At 37.2% G+C, this 5,968-nt stretch overlaps 1 long non-coding RNA gene across 1 annotated transcript; it reads right to left on the bottom strand.

Annotated features, from left to right (window-relative positions):
• Window positions 1-1,213: 1,213 nt before the first annotated feature.
• On the bottom strand, window positions 1,214-5,968 carry LOC117113930. Its single transcript, XR_004446272.1, has 3 exons — window positions 5,774-5,968; window positions 2,287-2,394; window positions 1,214-1,778 (listed from the first exon to the last, which is right to left on the bottom strand). It is a non-coding gene; the product is annotated as an uncharacterized LOC117113930 (long non-coding RNA).

The raw sequence follows: 5,968 nt of genomic DNA, 5'->3' as shown, positions 1-5,968 counted from the left end.
CATCTCTTAAAATAGAAATTATGTTCTTTTACTAGAGTAGACTTTATACACGTAATGTGTACACACACATGTGAAGCGCACACACAGGACAAGTGACCTTTTTTTTCAAGGCGGCTGCAAGAAAATGTTGATCCATAGATGGCGGGAAATGAGCTTTCCCGACTTCTGATGTGTCTTTTAATGACTTTTAGGTCCATCAAAATTCAAGGTCGCCCCCCCCCCCTCTTGAAAACGATTCCATGAATCAATGAACCCCAAAGAGAAAGGTGGGTTCGGGTTCTCCCCAGGAAAATGTTGATTTCTAAATGACAGGAAATGAGCTTTCCCGACTTCTGAAGTGTCTTTAATGACTTTCTTGAAGTTCTTAAAAATCCAAGGTCCCCTCTTCCCCCTTGAAAACGGTCTGGTAAATTTTTCTTATTCTTATTACAGTAAATAGGCCTGTACCGGTATACATACTTTGCATACGTATTCTTTTTTCCGTGAATCGATGAACCCCTAAAATAAATGGTCGGGGGTCCTCCCCGAGAAAATGTTGATTCCTAAATGACGGGAAATGAGCTTTCCCAACTTCTAATTTTGTATTCAAGGACTGTATTCTTTATTCAGATAAAAATATAAATTAAAAATTACGAACAGACAGCCAAAAGACTGTATATGAGTGTATTACAATAATTGAATCAGAACACCAAAATTCAAGAAATTCTCAACACAAACATACAAAAGAAACAATGGATAAAAAACACAGCAACAGACATAAAACCAATGATTAAAATAGAAGAAATAAAAAAGGTATATAAAAAACACATTAATTAAAAATTGATTTTTTAAAATTTTAACAAAAGAAATTCAGCTCACGGGTCCTGAAAATGTAGGTATAGAATTCATTTTATTTTTCTTTTTTTTCCCAAGGGGGGTGGGGGGGGGGGGGTTAGGACCTCCCAGGTCCGCCAATGTGAATTGTTAAAAAATTTAACTCGATCGGGAACTGGATAAACGCTCTCTTTCCCTTCCTCCCCTCCTTCTTTCCTCCTTCTTTTCTTGCATTTTTTTCCAATCATATAAAAATCTCCAAAGACATATATTTTCTGCCAAAAAAGAGGGGGCCCGAGGTGTGCTTGATGAACATACAGCCCTGCAGAAACTGTTCCCTGGTTTTACTGGTTGGATTGTTGTATACTCAAATACAAATAATGACTAGCTGCAAATACAATTTTTAAAGGTTTAGTATTTTATTATAAAAAATACCATAACGAACGATTTACAATGCAGACGTTTCATCACCGATACTATGGTTTCATGTAATCAGTATGTATGTAGCATATGGAAGTTTGTAACATCGTTTTCTTGAGTGCAAAGTCCAACCATAACCTAAACAATATCAGTATTTTTGTAAACAAATTAAATGATCTTTTTTTAAGTTTGATAAAATACCAAATATTATAATATCTGCTTGGACGTCGACCCATTAAAAGAAAGCATTAATTAATAACTGGGTCAATGCTAACAGCTAGAAATTTAAGCCTAAAGGTCTTTAATATAAAAAAAGGACATGTGCCTACTAATATCCTTATACGAATAATAATATAATGTGTTCCAGATATTTTAGCCTAAAATCAATTATTTCCTATACAAAATATGTGACTCAAGAAGTTAGCAAAACAGTGTAAAACACTTGTTGGCTTTCTCGGACAGTAAATGTCAACGGTGCTTAAGTTAGCGATGATCAGATCTATTACCGGTACCATGTGACACTATGCAAGGACAGTATCCAACAACTATAAAGAAAAAAATCAAAACGAAGAGTTAAAATCTGTATATTTTTGGCCTCCTATCAACATTCACCACACGGAATTCAGAAAGCAACAAAATACGATTCTATGTTCAAAGTAAACAATTGGAACGAACTATCACACTCCCTAACATCTCTCCATTCCCAAATCTTGAAGTCGAAATCCAACTTAATATCGAGTAAACACAACTGTACCCATGGACCATGGATCAGCGACCCGTCCGTTCCAAAGTTTATAGATGAAAACCCATGATTTTGTTCATATCACTGGTGATTTGAACCCAGAATAACCGTGAGATTAAAAGACAAACATCTTAACGACCAAGTTACAGCTCCATCACTCAGTGAAGGATTCGAACCAAGGACCCTGAGATCGGAAAGCAACGATCTTTACCGCTACCAACATGCTACTAACAGCTTCACCACCTTCATAATATTATTCTTTTTAATAGGTTCATGAAATCCCTTTTTGAGGCTACTTATTAATAACTTACTTATTTTACAAGTTGGTCCGATGAAACCAAAAGGGCAACGACAAAAGCTTTTTGAATTGCTAGTAGTATAACACGTTCCACCGTTCAAACATACAATATCACATGTGCCTGAAAAATAATGTAGGTTCATATCAAAGATTAATTATTAGGTCCTTGTTTATATACACAACTACAAAAAATACAACTGCAACAAAAACGACAACAAAAACAAAAAAACAATTAAACAATAAAAATATTTACTTACTATGTCTGTTTGTACAACAGAACATAGGACTTTTCCTCATTGCTATAATGAGAAATGAAGTTGAAATTGCAACAAGAAAAGTCGTTAAACGTATAAAGTAAAAAAAAAGACGGAAAACCAAAATAATTATAGTACTAAAAAATTATGAAGAAAAAAAATTACAGCCACAGCGTTGGTGATGGCGAGGTACATCGAGACTCATAAACATTGCGCGCTATTTTATGAGCCGACCTTGTGTTAGCCATTGCATTTTCCGTGCAGAAAAAGTGACTGAAAGCACAAATTGTCCATGCATATCACGGTAGTTTTGCGTTTTGAGTCTAACCTATGAGCTGCAGCTGGTTTAAAAGCTTTATTACAAAAACGCAAATTGCGTTTATATGTTAGTCCACTGTCCACAAAAGTCTTTAAATCTTTAAAAACTATTCTGCAAAGTTTTATTTTCATCCATTTATAACTGGGACTTAAGCAATTTAAATGTCCCTTAAATTTACAACCTAACCTGGATTGTCACCAGCACAACAACGTTTTCCTTGTAACTTGGTAAAACTTTCCCAAACATTTTTATTTCACAAATATAAAAGGTGATTTACTTAATTTATCATTATCATGACATGGGTGGATCCAGACATTTTCTAGGGGTGGGGGGGGGGCAATAGGTCGAACACGGTTGATCACCTCAGCCCCATCCATGATGGATCAAATTTTAAGAATATGCCCCTCTAAAAACGCTCGAAAATGACACTCAGATGGTAAAAATGCTTTTTGAAAGCAGTCTCCTCGACCAAATTATTGACTTTTGCCGACAGGAGATCTCCTCCCCTTCTCTTGGAGATCGCTTCCTTCACGGGCGTCTCGCATTGACTAATATGGACCTATAGTCCTGAGGGTCGGTGGCCATATGCCGACCGATGCACGAGAGCGCATAAGCGTTACGCCACTGAGCATTGACTGTTCTAGCTTAGTACATTCCGGTAATGCGGCTAAAAAAAAACCCCCGTCTTAGGTCTCCGTCTTTTGACCTTTTTTACATCCTGGTTTATGAAATCGTTGGAAAAATAATCGGCGTCGGGGATATAGCGTAACGTTGTGTTCGCCGTCAATCATGTCGTATCCATAAAATCGATGGAGTGTTTGGTTACTGAGATGGTTACGAATTGTACAAACAATTGCGTTTTTACTCAGTATTGGGCACTTCGAACAGACCACAACACAAGTGAATACACAAAATTCATGAAAGTCATTCGTAATTGTTTTTTTTTTCCACACGCTTAGAAGAGTGGCGTTTTAGTGAAAAGTTGTGGGGGGGGGGGGACAATTGATATGATGTCCCCCACTTTGAAAAGTCCCCTACTTTGAAAAGTTCCCTCACTTTTAAAAGTCCCCCACCGATCGACGCCCATGCCTTAAGGGGATCGTCCCCAACACATTATAATTCCTTCCTTTTAAACTTTGTTAAACTTTCCCGAAAGTTTTATTCAGGTCAATTGACCAGTTTTTTAGTATCAAGTGGTGTAAACTGTTTGCCCTTAAACCGTTTTAATTGGTCCTCACATGCACACCCCACCCTAGCTTGACACTAAATATTAGGGAAGTGACCAAAGTGCCGGGCAGAAAAATCCAGTGCAAAAATAGAGGGAAAAAGTATGCAAGAAAAAAGAAAAAAAATCAGAACAAAAACAATGGCTTTTCCAGCTACTGCTGGGAAAAGCAAATAAAAATATTTATCTGTATCATTAGTTTTAAATTATATTACATATTGTTATGAACAATAGATTTATCGGAAGTCTAAGTGATGTCTGGCCTCCCAATGATTAAGGATGAAATAAGAGCTGATGTAAAGAAGATGGAAAGAGGCAAAAGCCCAGGAGATATAAGATTACAATCGAAATGATAGAAACAGTAGGGAGAAAGATTGAAAGTGTGATCGCAACTCGCAAATAAAATATACGACACTGAGTACATCTATATTTTACCCCTATTCCAAAACAACAAGGCACTGTAGAATGTAATGAACACAGAAATATTTGTATAATGAGTTATGTAACAAAAAATTATCCTGGGAAGGAATAATAAAAGAATGGACGACAAAAAAAAAAAAAAAAAAATATCAGATAGGCCTTAGGCATAGGCGAGAAGCAGCTTGGCAGAATTGTAACATCAAATGGAAAGTGTGACACTAATATCAAGACCAGGATTGCCTTGCAAAAGTTGCGTTTACTTTAATAAAATAAAGAGTACCACTATCTTAAAATCTGACTAAATAAGCATATGATACAAGACTTCGGGTGTTGAAATCGTATGTTTGGTCAACCATACTTTCCGGATCTTGGACCATTAGCAAAGCTATGAAGATGAATCAATCAATCGACCAATCCAGTATTTATTCACGGTAAACTTTTCAACCGTTTAAATATATCAATATAAAATCAGTTGTTTTTCAAAAGGTCGTGATTGACTATAATTTATTCTAATAATTTACTCGTGAAGGAACTACTCGTGAAGTAGGTGCAGATCAAAGGTCATATGGTAAACTGTTCCATAGAACTGCCCCTTGATAACTAAGACCTTTTTTTTCAGTTCAATATTAGGTTGAACAACAACAATTCAAGATTACCAATGCCTCGCAGATTGTACATACTTTAAGCTAATATACAGAGGCGGATTTAAGGAGGCCAAGCCGGCCCGCTCCCCCCTCCCCCCGAAATACATTTTTGATATACGATGGGGATGAGTGAATTTAAAGTTTTGTATATTAAAACAATTAGTTCCTTACGACTTGCCCAACCTAGTCTTGTAAACACCGTTTTACCCGATTCGTCCCATCTACAGTTTAGATTTTTTTCATATTAATCCAAAGTTAGGAGGCTGCAGAGAGGTTTCTAATAAGAATTTTGAAGATTCCGTGGACTGTACATGTATCCAATGACTTAGTGTTACAAAGAGCTGGTACAAGAAGGCAATTAATGAATAGTATAAGGAACAAACAGCTAAAGCTCTTTTGGCATGTAATAAGGAGAGAACAATAAGAAGAAGTAAGTGTAACCGGGAAAAATTTATAAGAAAGCAGAGAGGCAGCCCAAGAAAAAAAATACAAGGACACTGCATCATTTTAATTGGCATTAACTCAAACATTGACATCATATATAACACCAAAAAACGATATAAATGGAGCAGCATGGTCGTCAATACAACAGGCATGGCCCCCCTCTAAGGTAAGGTATAGATTTACAGCACAATTACCAGATGTTCCGCCAGATGATTCCGATTCTCCGCCCGAGTGCGAGTGTCCACCAGAGTTAGAGTGTCCACCTGATGTTCCGCCAGAGTGCGAGTGTCCACCCGATGCTCCGCCCGAGGCTCCACCCGATGCTCCGCCCGAGTGCGAGTGTCCACCCGATGCTCCACCCGAAGCACCACCCGATGCACCGCCCGAGT

This window comes from Anneissia japonica, unplaced genomic scaffold, assembly GCF_011630105.1.
Source record: "Anneissia japonica isolate Jap-2015-1 unplaced genomic scaffold, ASM1163010v1 scaffold1417_len1240632_cov203, whole genome shotgun sequence".
Lineage (NCBI taxonomy): Eukaryota > Metazoa > Echinodermata > Crinoidea > Comatulida > Comatulidae > Anneissia > Anneissia japonica.
Note: the sequence above shows the minus strand (reverse complement) of the source record. Positions and strands in the feature narration are given on the sequence as shown.